Genomic DNA, 15,859 nt, shown 5'->3' with positions numbered 1-15,859 from the left:
ATGACATTGTTGGTAAAAAAGTGGTGAATATTATGCATATTACATAGCTGCTTGAGTGACGAATTTATAAATTCTTTGCCGCGATCCGTCTGCAATTTCTTCGGTATGCGCTTATCATTTTGAAATATTAATTCGAACGATCTGGCCACACTAGCGCCGGTCTTGTTTGATAAGGCCACGCACAACACGTATCTCGATAGAGTATCAATCACCGTCAGGATGTATTTGACATTATCATTTTCCCTTGAATAGTCAATTAAACTTACGAGATCCGCTTGCCACTGCGCATCAATGTCCGAGACGTAAATTTTATTTGTCAAAAACCGTTTTCTAACAGGCTGGTGTAGCGTGTATGCATCTTGGTTATTCAACCACTCAGCCACGTCAGATTTCTTTATTCCGCGGTCTCTCATTGCTCTAAATAATTTGTCAATTCCGCAGAATGATCCGGGCTCCTTAGCTGTAAAATATTGTTTTTCTAATATTTCATGATACGAGTTAGACGCCATGATTGAATAAAATGATTGTGTCTCGATAATCAACAGCCGCTTGCCTCTTCAATTGTATAAAATTTCATATTAAATGTTGTATTTATTCCAAATATTCCAGTCCTAGATAATATATTTCATAGGAATTAGAAGCCATGATTGAATAAAATGATTGTGTCTCGGTGAACAACATTTGACTGCTTCTTACAGAAATTCAATTGTATAAAATTTCAGGTTTTAATCTGGCAATATCATGCGTGAGTTAATACATGCTGTAATTGTCTGTATGGGTGTGTTCTGGGTGTTAACAGAAGGCATGTGGCTGGGGCGTAACTGGGAGTGTTTCTGGGTGTTAACAGAAGGCTTGTTTTCTGTCAGTCAGGATAAATACAGCTGTCTCTACCACTGCAGTACATCAGGCATCCACCAGAAGCCAGACAAGACTAACAGCCGAGTTATTCTAAATGTAAGTTTCTACAGAGCTCAGCATTATTCTATTTTGCCTCATTATTCGCAAATGCTTAACTATGTATAGCTAAAACCATAACTAAGCCAATGGTAGAAAAAACGCCAAAGCACTCACCGATCTTGCAGTTGCAGAAATGCTTTATTACTTCATACAAAAATCATCTTCACGGCATACGGGAGGACGGGCAAAGTGCAGGAGTGCAGCGGACGAGACAACGGCCGTTTCGCGCCCAATAACGGCGCTTCAACGGGTCTAAGACTTAGACCCGTTGAAGCGCCGTTATTGGGCGCGAAACGGCCGTTGTCTCGTCCGCTGCACTCCTGCACTTTGCCCGTCCTCCCGTATGCCGTGAAGATGATTTTTGTATGAAGTAATAAAGCATTTCTGCAACTGCAAGATCGGTGAGTGCTTTGGCGTTTTTTCTACCATTGGCTTTGATATGGACTTTCATGTTTCCACGCTAGCACCGCCGGTCTCTACCGCTCAGTCTGGCACCTTCTGACATACTCCGCGCTGCTGTGTCCTCTTATTCAGTGGAGCTGTGCTGCTCTAACTCTCCCTCTTCTCTCAAAACCATAACTAAAGTTGTTATTTGTTTTAATAAGTTAGTATTATATTGGTGGTTAGCGACATTATATGTTTTAATAATTTAACCGTATATTTATTATGACATAATTTGTGTAATACAGTAGTTAATAGCTGTTAATACAGCCTAACTAGCGTATTCACCGCTTACTTATTACCTATGTTTTGGTTAGTATAAACATATTTATGCCGCACTCGCAAATATTGTTTTACTGTATAAACCATATTTGTGTTGTAAAATTAATATAGATAGCACAAAAATGTACACAGATAATTTATTTTAGATGGAATCCCAAAATTTTTCGGCTTTTTCCGACCTAGTTGAGGATTCGCTATTAGGTATGTTTCAATGCAGCAGTTAGTGTACCATTCTAAGTAAGGGCTGTTTTGTATATTATTTTTATATTGTTTTATTCTTACTTGTTTAAGATGAACTTATGCGGACCATCCCCGATGATTTTTTAAACGCCTTCAGCGTGCCTACTCTGGAGTGTGATACACCAGGAGCTGAGTATAGTAACACTAATGAAGCTGACGCTGCTGTGTGGGATTTATCGCACGACATCATAGGTGTGTTGTGTGTCTGTGTATATATATATATATATATATATATATATATATATATCTTTTAAGTATTTAGACGTGTAAATATATATTAGATCTTTACAGATGTCACCCTGAATATCTTTTAAGTATTTAGGCGTGTAAATATATATTAATTCTTTATATTAATTCTTTACAGATATCGCCCTGAATATCTTTTAACTATTTAGACGTGTAAATATATATTAATTCTTTACAGATGTCGACCTGATTCCAGAACCAATTACCTCGGAACACAATCAGATGACCGCTGAAGACCTGTTGTACCAGACCCCCACACCGAGAAATAGCCCGGTTTCTAGAGCGCCTAAAAAACCGCGAGGACCTGCGAGCAAGAAAGGAAAAGGTAGCAATCGTATGAAAACGTGTTTTTGCACAACCGCTCTGAGAAAATCCCCCTCGCCACTACTAAGCCCTATATCTTTATTTATAGCCTGTAAAGTGAAGCCTAGGAGAATTGTATACACAAAAGAGAATATACCTTTGCTAATGGAGAACCTCACAGAAGCTCCAGAAGCCGCCACGGCAATCATCCACCCCACATCGCTAGTCCGTAAGTGTATATTTTGATATACATGCACACTCTCTGTACAATCAATGATACACGTGCTTCTCCAATGAGCTCCTGGTTCCACACATATCTGACACATATCTGACACATGTATAATCTTTCCACCAGCTAAGCGCAGTGACACGCGGCGCTCGCGCACATATCTGACACATGTATAATCTTTCCCGCAGCTAAACGCAAAGTCGTGAGAAAATCGCCACCAGCACCGCTACAACCGCTACAGATCTCCGAGAATGGCGCAGCACCAGTGTGGACGCCAATACAGTCATCTAATTGACCTGTTAGAACAACCCCGGTATCGTCGACCTGTGTGGTGCACGGCCTGGGAAACCCTGTGTCTGCGGCCCAGCGTGAAATACCCCATTCAAGTACTGAGCAGACAACGACCAGCCGTGTGAATGACCCAGCGCTACTATATCCAGAAGTGGTAGAGGCACCCCGAAAACATTAGCGAAAAACAAAGCATATTACAGAGCCAGCAAACACATCCGGCGCCGTGGGTGTCACAGCCACGATGACTGGTGAAGCGCTTGATCGAGCGATTGATCAGCTCGCTGATGGTAAGCAACCAGCCGTAGAACCGATCATTATACGTATGGCACACATTATGCAGCCGCCAGCGGCGTATCTAACTGTACCTGCTAACTCCTCTGGTGCCGCCCCCACAGGCGCCTCTAATTTGGGTGGCACATCTCATGCTTGTGTATCTAACTCTGTTAATGTTAAGAAACAGTTAAGGAGGTCTTTACCAGCGAGTGTTAAGGTGTGTAAAAAGCCAAGGATTCAAGCGCCATCTACAAATCTGTCGCACGAATCCATCGGTTGGGGGATTGCTGAAATGACTGTGTTTCAGGAACAGTTCACCCGCTACTTACGCTACAAACTTTGGGGCCCCAACATAATGTTTTTTTGTGATACTTTTGAAAAATTATTATCAACACGAGCACCAACACATGCTAATAAGGCCGAACTATATGCACTCCGGAATCTGCAGCTGGCTGGCGAGACAACAGCTGCTGCTAGCTAGCCCATTATGACTGAATATGGTCGGCCACGGTATGCATAAACCACCTAAACCAACACTATCCAGCTATAATAGGGCTAGAGCTATAAAGAGGGCTCTAAAATTGTTGGTCAGCGCCAGGCGCGCGCTATGCTCTAGGAGGCGTCGTGTTGGCACGTGTCCTGCAATACCTCTACAGACCCCACAGTTGCAGCCACAACCGTCAGACCAGCATTCACATAGCCGAGACAACTCTGCAGATGCCATGCATACATCTACACAAAATTCACAAGCCTCAGACATTGAGGCTACCGCTGATGGTGATGTGTTGTACCCCGATCATACAATATTTTTACAACGCATCTATCATCATCAAAGGGCTCTCCGCAATTTCAACGGGCATATACATACAAATCAATTTAGATTTGTAAATTTGGAGCGTGTACAATCATTTGTAGAGGGCGTGAATATTGTTCACGACGGCATTCAGTCATTACTGGATAGCATCATCAGGGACATTGAACCTGGTGACTTTGTATAGTTAAGACTTGAAGGTGGCGATACTCTAGACCCTATTTTCGCTACAAAACAGACCAGGGAAGATTTTAATTCTGAATCTTTTTTAAATGCTGTTGCCCGCACACTTCAAAGTAACGCTGAATGCATAGCAACCAGTTCGTTAAAGCTAGTCGTCACCATCATTAAAAACTGCCGTGGTGGTGAAAAACAAAGGTGCTTGAAATCTATAGCGAGCAGTCGGATCATTAAGCAAAAGAGGCAGTGGCTGTATGATTTTAACAATTACACGACAAATCTTTGTTTGGCTATTAGTGTGTGCGCCCTGATGGATGACACAGATCTCGCTGATGGCGATTTACTGAGCTGCTCTAAAAACATACACACAGCACTGGGCATCCCTGATGGTCAGTTAGTGAGCTTTAGCGACATTCCTGCATTTGAAAAATATTTGGGGGTCACCATTAAAGTACTGTACTATAGCCAGGGTGACTGGCGCTACTTTCAGAGTGGCAATACAACTAATGGTAAAACCGTATTCATATTGTTCCATGATCATCACTACTACGGTATCAAAAATATGAAGGGTTTTATCGGTGCTGATTACTTTTGCGAATGCTGCAATTCTGTGTTTCATCACAAGAGCAATCATTCCTGTCAGTATTTTTGTAAAGCCTGTCAGAGAGAGGATTGTGTAGAAACCACTGGCGAGCAACAGCCCAGGTGCCCTATTTGCAGGGTTTATTGCCGATCGAGCGAGTGCTTAGATTATCACACACAATTGGGGGTAGCCGACTTAACATTCTGCAGGCTTAAAACATTTTGTGATAAATGCAACCATTTTGTTTTCAGAAATAGCGAGACTGAGCATAAATGTAATGGTTTGCGCTGTCCTGTATGTCGCGGACGTATAAATAAATTTGATGCTCATCTTTGTTACATGCGGCGGTATGTAGCACAGGATGAGTCGGATTGTTATATCTTTTATGATTTTGAATGTATGCAGGAGACAGGCACACACATCCCGAATTACATTTATGCTACTACACTGTATGGTCACCCCTCCTGGGAGTTTGAGGGTGATACCTGTACACATGACTTTGTACAGTTCTTTACAAGCGGTAAATTTTCAGATCACACATTTATTGCCCACAATGGTGGTAGATACGACTCATACTTTATTGTTAAGGAACTGATTTCTGAAAAACTACAGGTAAAGTTGATAACCCAAGGTGGCCGCCTCTTGTGTGTGACCCTACCCGATCTGTCTATAAGATTCATAGACTCTCTAAATTTTATCCCCATGAAACTCAGTAAATTACCACAGGCCATGGGCTTTTCAGGAGGTAAAGGACATTTTCCACACTTTTTTAATACCAGAGAAAACCAAAACTATGTAGGCCCCATACCTGATGTAAAATATTATGGGGTAAAGTACATGTCACCTGGTGAGAAGTCAGAGTTCCTGGAGTGGTATGCGACACAGGTAAATACAACTTTTGACTTCAAGGCTGAGCTAAAATCTTATTGCAAACAAGATGTTGAAATTCTGAGACAAGCCTGTGAGATCTATAGAGAGCGTATTATGCAAATGACACAGAAAAATGTCAAAAAATACTGTAAGCGTCAAAAGCAAACGATTGTAGTGAGCATATGTGTTGATCCTTTTCAGCTCATCACCCTGGCCTCAGTGTGTATGGCAATGTACAGGTTTAAATTTCTTCCAAAAAAGACCATCGGCATTTTGCCTGGTGATAATTATCACAAGGCAAAAAAGCGCTACTCGTCACCAGCTATACAATGGCTCATGTATGTAGCACAATCCGAGAACATCGACATCCGTCACGCATTGAGAGGCGGTGAAAAACAAGTCGGGAAATATTTTCTAGATGGTTATGCCTATGTTAGCGGCCAACACATAGCATTTGAATTTCAAGGGTGTTTTTACCATGGGTGTCCCGTGTGCTATAATGAAAATGACACGAATAAGGTCACAAACACGTCCTACGGTCAATTTTATTACACCTTTTTAGCTAAAAAGCGCTACTTACAGGCCTGCGGCTACACAATAAGAGTGATGTGGGAGCATGAGTGGAATGAAATGGTTGAAAATGATTCTAACCTTCAATCATTTCTCCACCAGATGGAATTTCCCGTTCCTTTAGACCCCCGTGATGCGCTTTATGGCGGGCGAACTAACGCCATTAAGCTCTATCACCAGCTGGTAGAAGGGGAGACTTTACATTACTACGATTTCACCAGTCTGTACCCCTTTGTAAACAAAACTAAAACATACCCTGTAGGTCATCCAGACATCATCTATGACAATTTTGGATTCATTAAAAAATACTTTGGCATTGCTAAAGTCAAGGTCTTCCCGCCGAGAGATTTATTTTTTCCAGTTTTACCGGTAAAACTCAACAAAAAATTAATGTTTCCCCTATGCTACACATGCGCTGTAAATTCCCAGGCAGATATTTGTGCTCATAGTGATGAAGAACGTGCACTGTCAGGCACCTGGTGCACTATAGAGCTCGAGATGGCGATAGAAAAAGGGTATCGGATCGCGCACATCTATGAAATATGGCATTTTCCTAAAACCACTGATGATCTGTTTGCTCCCTACTAGGGTTGAGCGAAACGGGTCGTTCATTTTCATAAGTCGCCGACTTTTGGCAAAGTTGGCGTCTCATGAAACCCGACCCGATCCCTGTGCGGGGTCGGCCATGCGGTACGCGATCTTGGCGCCAAAGTCGCGTTTCGTATGACGCGTTTAGCGCCATTTTTACAGCCAATGAATGAGCGTGGGCAGAGTGATGACATAGGTCTTAGGGGAGTGAACGCCTATCGTCATCGTCATGTTATCGCTTGTGCGCAGTAGGGATTTGGAATGTGCAAAACGAAATTTTCTGTGCTGGGACGGAGGGGGAGAGAGAGAGAGAGAGAGAGATAGAGAGAAAAAAAAAATATATCCTTCATTGGGTTTCGTGTTTCGGCCGAAACCTGACTTTTCACGGTGGTCGGCCGATTTCACTCGACTCGACTTTTAAGACAGTCGGATTTCACAAAACCCGACTCGACCCTAAAAAACTAAAGGTCGCTCAACCCTACTCCCTACATTAAATTACATCTGCGGGAGAAGCAGGAAGCCTCTGGTTACCCTAGCTGGTGCACTGATGAGGATAAGAAAAGGCAGTACATTGACTCCTTTCTTGAAAAAGAAGGTGTCCAATTACGGCCTGAAAATATAGCTGTCAATCCTGCTAAGAGACAGATCTCCAAGCTTTTCTTAAATTCTTTATGGGGAAAGGTTGCTCAGAGATCTAATCTATCATGTACAGTGGGGCAAAAAAGTATTTAGTCATTCAGCAATAGTGCAAGTTCCACCACTTAAAAAGATGAGAGGCATCTGTAATTTACATCATAGGTAGACCTCAACTATGGGAGACAAACTGAGAAATAAAAATCCAGAAAATCACATTGTCTGTTTTTTTATCATTTTATTTGCATATTATGGTGGAAAATAAGTATTTGGTCAGAAACAAACAATCAAGATTTCTGGCTCTCACAGACCTGTAACTTCTTCTTTAAGAGTCTCCTCTTTCCTCCACTCATTACCTGTAGTAATGGCACCTGTTTAAACTTGTTATCAGTATAAAAAGACACCTGTGCACACCCTGAAACAGTCTGACTCCAAACTCCACTATGGTGAAGACCAAAGAGCTGTCAAAGGACACCAGAAACAAAATTGTAGCCCTGCACCAGGCTGGGAAGACTGAATCTGCAATAGCCAACCAGCTTGGAGTGAAGAAATCAACAGTGGGAGCAATAATTAGAAAATGGAAGACATTCAAGACCACTGATAATCTCCCTCGATCTGGGGCTCCACGCAAAATCCCACCCCGTGGGGTCAGAATGATCACAAGAACGGTGAGCAAAAATCCCAGAACCGCGCGGGGGGACCTAGTGAATGAACTGCAGAGAGCTGGAACCAATGTAACAACGCCTACCATAAGTAACACACTACGCCACCATGGACTCAGATCCTGCAGTGCCAGACGTGTCCCACTGCTTAAGCCAGTACATGTCCGGGCACGTCTGAAGTTTGCTAGAGAGCATTTGGATGATCCAGAGGAGTTTTGGGAGAATGTCCTATGGTCTGATGAAACCAAACTGGAACTGTTTGGTAGAAACACAACTTGTCGAGTTTGGAGGAAAAAGAATACGGAGTTGCATCCATCAAACACCATACCTACTGTAAAGCATGGTGGTGGAAACATCATGCTTTGGGGCTGTTTCTCTGCAAAGGGGCCAGGACGACTGATCCGGGTACATGAAAGAATGAATGGGGCCATGTATCGTGAGATTTTGAGTGCAAACCTCCTTCCATCAGCAAGGGCATTGAAGATGAAACGTGGCTGGGTCTTTCAACATGACAATGATCCAAAGCACACCGCCAGGGCAACGAAGGAGTGGCTTCGTAAGAAGCATTTCAAGGTCCTGGAGTGGCCTAGCCAGTCTCCAGATCTCAACCCTATAGAAAACCTTTGGAGGGAGCTGAAAGTCCGTGTTGCCAAGCGAAAAGCCAAAAACATCACTGCTCTAGAGGAGATCTGCATGGAGGAATGGGCCAACATACCAACAACAGTGTGTGGCAACCTTGTGAAGACTTACAGAAAACGTTTGACCTCTGTCATTGCCAACAAAGGATATATTACAAAGTATTGAGATGAAATTTTGTTTCTGACCAAATACTTATTTTCCACCATAATATGCAAATAAAATGATAAAAAAACAGACAATGTGATTTTCTGGATTTTTTTTTCTCAGTTTGTCTCCCATAGTTGAGGTCTACCTATGATGTAAATTACAGACGCCTCTCATCTTTTTAAGTGGTGGAACTTGCACTATTGCTGAATGACTAAATACTTTTTTGCCCCACTGTACCAGCATTGTTAGGGACCCAGATGAGCTTTTTAAGTATTTGTTCCTGCCTTACTATGACATCTCGATGTTACATTTCCTTGATGATGACACCGCAACCATTAACTGGAAATACGCAAAAGGGCACCACACCGTCAATAAAAACACAAACATTTTTATTGCGTGTTTTACAACAGCGTATGCTCGGTTAGAGGTCTATTCGCTGCTGGACCGTCTGCAGGAGAGGTGCCTTTATCACAACACAGATTCTGTTATTTTTGTACAGAGAGATGATGAGTGGCAGCCGCCTTTAGGCGATTACCTGGGGGAGCTGACCAGTGAAATACCCGATGGTACACACATCACAGAATTTGTATCCACGGGCCCCAAAACTTACGGATACAAACTCAACACCGGTAAAACTGTCTTAAAAGTTAAGGGGATAACACTAAATGTCGGTAACTCTCAATCTATTAATTTCAACAGCCTAAAAGATCTAGTTCTGGACTACCCGCGCAATTCTGACACAGATACACAGAAACGTATTGTCGTACAGCAGCCGTCCATTGTGAGAAATAAAAAGTACTGGGAGATTGAAACGAGGCCGTTATGCAAAACACAAAAGTGCATTTATACAAAGCGGCGCCTAATTGATGCTTTCACAACCCTGCCTTTTGGGTATTAGCCGAGTATTGTGGTGATGGATACACGCCTGCAACACCCATTCTCATGCATTCTAGCAGGGCCATCTAATTCTGGAAAGAGCTATTTTGTAAAACAACTGCTGTACAATATTGAAACTAATTTTTCTCAGAAACCTGATAATATTGTTTGGTTTTATTCGTGTTGGCAAAAACTATATGATGAAATCTCGCTCTCTTTTCCCCACGCCAGATTTGTGGAGGGTCTGCCGAATACATTCGTAGATGACGAATTATTCCTGCCGGAGAAGGTGAATTTGGCTATTGTTGATGATCTCATGGAGAGTGCTAGTGAAAATTGTGAGATAGAAAAAGCCTTTACCAAGTATGTGCACCACAGAAATCTCAGCATTTTCTACCTGGTACAAAACATATTTTGTCAGGGTAAGAAAAGCCGTACGATAAATTTAAACACAAAGTACATGGTGCTTTTTAATAACCCCCGAGATAAATTGCAAATTTTAACTCTCTAGCTCGTCAGATGTACCCCAGAAAAACACGTTTTTTCCTAGAAGCTTTTGAGGATGCCACGCGGGAGCCTTATGGGTATTTGCTTGTAGATTTGAGAGCTAATACCCCTGAGGATCTTCGCTTAAGGACCGGATTGTTTCCACCAGCGTTGCCTGCTGTCTATGTTCAAAAGAAAAACACTTCTAAAAAATGAATTTAGGTATCAGACATTCTACGCTGTGTGCATTGTGCTGTAAAGATGTCTGAGAGACTCCAGCGTAACTGGGCTCTCTTAAAAACTCTGGTGAAAGCAACCCCCACTGTCCGAAAGTCTATTTTGCGCAATGCAAGCAATGATTTAATTACAGCCATAGGCGAGATTGCTTTAAACATCTTAAAAGGCAGGATTCCGCTGAAAGAGCGTCAAAAAGGCATATTAAAGAAGTGGCGTAAAGCTATAAGAACCCTCAGCGACAGATCTCAGACCATAAAGAAAAAGAAGCGGCTACTAAAGCAGGCCGGCGGGTTTATCGGCCCTGTTTTAGCTTTTGCAATCCCTATATTAACAAGTCTGCTCGCAGGAAGATAATGGAGCATACAGAGAAAATGTATCTAGTCCCCAAACAGGAGCTAGACAAACTAAGACCCGCTGCTACAGTTAACATACGCGACAGCGTTATTCGACGCCTTGATGGTGAAATTAGCGACATTTTACAACGTCGCGACATTCCCGATGATGTGAAAATTAAAATGTATAGCTCCGTGCTACAGCGCTACTTGGTACATACAAGGTACAGCTCAAAAGAAGTAACGGCTTTAAATCTCGTTAGCACTCCTGATCCTGGTCAGCAACAATTGGCAAATACCGACTCTGATAAAAATCAAGAGATCGCTGAAATTGTCAGCCATATAAACCAAAGATATAAAAAGAATGCTGAATTTTTACTAAACAGGTTACTGCAGAATAGAAATGTTACAGTCTGGAATAATAAAGCTGAATTTATTTTCAAAGGATCCGTAATACCAGGGTCTAACTTACTGGATTTGGTACGTAGTACAATGCAGAGTCATACTCTGACCGGCAGAAATTTACCGCCAGGTTGGGATTCATTTATGCAGTCTATGGCCGAACTAAATATACCATCTACAGTTGTTGGTAACTCCATTACTAGGAAGCTTTTAGATGAATTAAAAATTTCCAGCAGTGAGACACACGCTGTATCTATGCCACAGAAGCTAGCTCCGACGCCATGTACAATTCAATCTTTACATTCCCCGTCATTAGGTACCACACGCGGAACTCTGCTACCTAAAAAAAGGTCTCTACCGATGCTACAAACCATGTGGCTCACGATGTAAAGAATGTACTGGATAAATGCTGTACATGGCTTGTAACACTATATTATTTATTTTGTAAGAAGTGTAATGATGTATGTTCATTGTACTTGTGATACTATTTATTTTGTAAAAAGTGAGTTGATGTATGATCATTGTACTATTTAATGTTTTTGCTTTTATACTCTGTAAGAATTTTTATAGTATTGAAATGTCTTTGAGATGTGTTTATTTTACAATAAAATCTTTTAAACTTTTACAATATCGTGTCTTTGGCTTTTTATAATCGTATAAAACACACCGCTACACACTTGCGGGTGTTGTAATATGGTCACATACATAATGTGCCCAGTACTTGTCTTCGTTGATCTAAATGTCTGACCAGGACAGATAGCTAGTTAAAAGATATTCAGGGCGACATCTGCTAGCAATTAGCTCTGTTGTGCTTTAGTACTGACAATAAACATTTTAAACCGTTCTGTGTTTGCACATCTATCTGGGATCCCAGAAGGGAAGAAGCATCCGTGGGGCCCACCATATCCCACCATAACTCATAACACACACAGCTGCTTGTTGTATGTGAACCGGAATTGCAGACAGTTTTGCTGTGTTGATTGATGGGACATTAGCTGCACGTACACATCTGTTTGTGTTTATGTAAGAAATAGTTCTTGTCCCTGGCTTTCACATAACCGTCTGCACTATTCACTATATGTGTTCATTGATAATGAAACATGTCTTACAGAATAATCCCCAAAACAGCTACATATAAAACGAAAAATCTAATATAAAACACAATGCCCTGATTACAGAATAATCTCACAGCAGTTACATATAATACGGAAATCTAATATAAAGCAATACTGGGATAATAATCCCTGTATCAAATTAACATTAGCAAACTATATCAAAAGGGGAGAGCAGACACACAGGGAACAGATGCTGACAGCTGGCAGCCAGGGAGGAGAGGGGTTACACACTCTTGATACACTTTGATAGGGGCGGGTCCACCTGTCAAATTGAGTTTGACGAAACCTCCCTATGCTCTACTACTTGTGGCACTACAGTTCTAGTTCTCTTCTTCTCTGAAGACATAATTTGGATAATTTGCATATTTCACAGAAGAGCATTTCGACTTTAAGTCTCCTCATCTTGGCATGCATAGCATGTCAATCTCTGCAAGGAGAAACAATACTTCTTGGATATCAGCCGGGTGCCTCTCACACAGCCAAATCAGATCTCCACTTTGCACTGACGAGGGGCAGTACCCAAATTCTGGTTTGGCTATTATCCTAAGTCATGTGGCAAGCCTCGTTAAAGGGTCGACATTGACTTGGAGGATTGCTACCTTCTGTCATGGGGTCCTTCTCCGGTACCACACAATCAACAGAGCCAGCAAAGAGTGAACAATCCCAAGACTTTTATTTAGGCAAAAATACGAAAGGTCCATATACGATCCCCACACAAAGGATAAAATAGTCCAGAACACAAATGCAGTTCAGTAACAGGATAAAAGTCCAGCAATCCAGCAGACAGAGGATAGCATAGTCCAAACATACTTCTTTCTCTCTGATGTGCTGTCTTCACATCATGGTTCCACACAGGATCTGATCTGTGCCTCACCTTCCTGATATTTTAAGTCTCCCTCCTCATTCACAGGTCAGGAGGGGGAAGGTCTCAGGGGCTCATTGTTTCAACAAGCTAGATCAACATGTCATTAGCATATTAGCAAACAATACCGTGCTGTGGGGGCTGATATCAGATGGCAGCAACAGCCATTCATCAATTAGCAAATAACTCCTTCTACAAGAGAACACCATGAAAATAAGTAAAATAGAAATATATACAAAAATGATACCCACATAGCATATCACACCATCACACCTTCCAATAGGTGGCACTAGAGTTCTAGTTCTCTTCCTCTCTGAAGAGACAATTTGCATAGCTAGCATATTTCCCAGAGGAGCATTGCGGCTTTAAGTCTCCTCATCTCGGCATGTTTAGCATGTCAATCTCAGCAAGGAGAAACGATACTTCTTAGATATTAAGAGAGAAACTCAAATGTAATTGCTCAGCATAATGCACAAGAAAAATGTGAACCAAGTCTTTTTGCAATTTTTGGTGCAGCACAATTAACAAATTACCACCTGGCTGGTTTCCACAAGAAGTCTGGTAAACACAAGGTTCCCGAATGGGTGGACACAGTGAAGCTGGCGATACACAAGGAACTGGAATGGTACAATGAGAACTGGTTGCCAAGTCACTTCTGCCGTGGATCAAAAAGTGTCGCCAGGAGGGTTATGCAGGCACTGAAGGGCCTGAAAATGGTGGTGAAGGACCCCAATGGAGGTCGCAAACTAACTTCCCAAGGACAGAGAAACTTGGACAGAATTGTTGGACAGGTCGCAGCAGCCAACAAGAAACATTAAGTCACTTTGTTAAAATAAAACTTTCTGCTTCTAAACTAAAATAAATAAAAATAATTGCTTTTATTTTTCTTTATGTCTTTTTGCAGTTCATCGTGCTGTATAAGTGAAGCAAACTTTATTCTTCATATGATTACAATCATACCAAATTAACATAGGGTTTTTGCTACTTTTACAAGCTTCAAAAGCTTTTTTTATTTTTGCATTTCTATGTGTTGAGAACTATAACTTTTCTATTTTTCTGCCAGCAGAGCTGTATGGAAGCTTACTTTGTGACATGAGTTGAAGTTTTTATTGGTAGCATTTTGGAAAACATACAATATTTTTATTGCTTTAACCCCTTAACCCCTCAGGGTTGTTTGCATGTTAGTTTTTACAATTCTGACAACTGTCCTTTTATGAGGTAATAACTCTGGAACGCTTCCATGGATCCCTGTGATTCTGACAATGTTTTCTTCTTACATATTGTACTTCATGATAGTGGTAAAATTTATTTGATGTGACTTGCGTTTATTTGTAAAAAAAATGGAAATTTGGCAAAAATTTAGAAAATTTTGCAATTTTCCAAATTTGAATTTTTATGCCCTTAAATCACAGATATGTCACAAAAAAATCCTTAATAAGTAACAATTGCCACGTCACATGTTTACTTTACAACAGCACAATTTTGGAACCAACATTTTTTTTAGTTAGGAAGTTATAAGGGTTAAAAGTTAAACAACAATTTTTCATTTTTACAACACCATTTTTTGGGGGACCACATCACATTTGAAGTCACTTTGAGGGGTCTGTATGATAGAAAATAATGAAAAGTGACACCATTCTAAAAACTGAACCCCTGAAGGTGCTCAAAACCATATTCAAGAAGTTTATTAACCCTTCAGGTGCTTCACAGGAATTTTTGGAATATTAAAAAAAAAAAAATGAACATTTAACTTTTTTTCACAAACAATGTACTTCAGATCCAATTTTTTTTATTTTACCAGGCGTAACAGGAGAAATTGGAACACAAAAGTTGTTGTACAATTTGTCCTGAGTACGCTGATGCCCCATATATGCAGGTAAACCACTGTTTGGGGGCACAGCAGAGCTCGGAAGGGAAGGAGGGCAGTTTGACTTTTCAATGGAAAATTGGCTGGAATTGAGATTCGACGCTATGTCGCGTTTGGAGAGCCCCCAATCTGCCTAAACAGTGGAAACCCACCACACGTGACACCATTTTGGAAACTAGACCTCCTAAGGAACTTATCTAGATGTGTGGTGAGCACTTTGAACCTCACAAGTACTTCACAGAAGTTTATAACATACAGCCGTAAAAATAAAAAAAAATCATATCATTTTTACAAAAATAATAATTTCACCCCCAATTTTTTATTTCCACAAGAGTAACAGGAGAAATTGGACCCCGAAAGTTGTACAACTTGTCCTGAGTACGGCGATACCCTATATGTGGGGGTAAATCACTGTTTGGGCGCACAGCAGAGCTCGAAAGGGAAGGAGCACAATTTAACTTTTTCAACTCAGAATTGTCTGGAATTGAGATGGGACGCAATGTCACATTTGGAGAGCCCCTGATTTGCCTAAACAGTGAAAGCCCTGATTCTAACTCCAACACACCCCTAACTCTGATCCCAGCCCTAGCCATAACCCTAACCACAAACCTAAACCTAACACATCCCTAACACTAATCCCAACCCTAAACCTAACTTAAGCCCCAACCCTAACCCTAACTTTGGCCCCAACCTTAACCCAAACTTTAGCCCTAACTTTAGCCCCAACCCTAACCCTA

General features: G+C 41.3%; 1 long non-coding RNA gene and 1 pseudogene across 1 annotated transcript; both read left to right on the top strand.

Annotated features, from left to right (window-relative positions):
- Positions 1-920: 920 nt before the first annotated feature.
- LOC143809220 (uncharacterized) lies at positions 921-2,023 on the top strand. The gene is made up of 3 exons (XR_013222156.1): positions 921-954; positions 1,827-1,881; positions 1,972-2,023. It is a non-coding gene; the product is annotated as an uncharacterized LOC143809220 (long non-coding RNA).
- Positions 2,024-3,230: 1,207 nt separating this feature from the next.
- Positions 3,231-14,073, top strand: LOC143803690 (small ribosomal subunit protein eS19 pseudogene; annotated as a pseudogene).
- Positions 14,074-15,859: the final 1,786 nt, after the last annotated feature.

The sequence above is a fragment of the Ranitomeya variabilis genome, chromosome 2 (genome assembly GCF_051348905.1).
Source record: "Ranitomeya variabilis isolate aRanVar5 chromosome 2, aRanVar5.hap1, whole genome shotgun sequence".
NCBI lineage: Eukaryota > Metazoa > Chordata > Amphibia > Anura > Dendrobatidae > Ranitomeya > Ranitomeya variabilis.
This window is presented reverse-complemented; position numbering and strand designations above follow the sequence as displayed.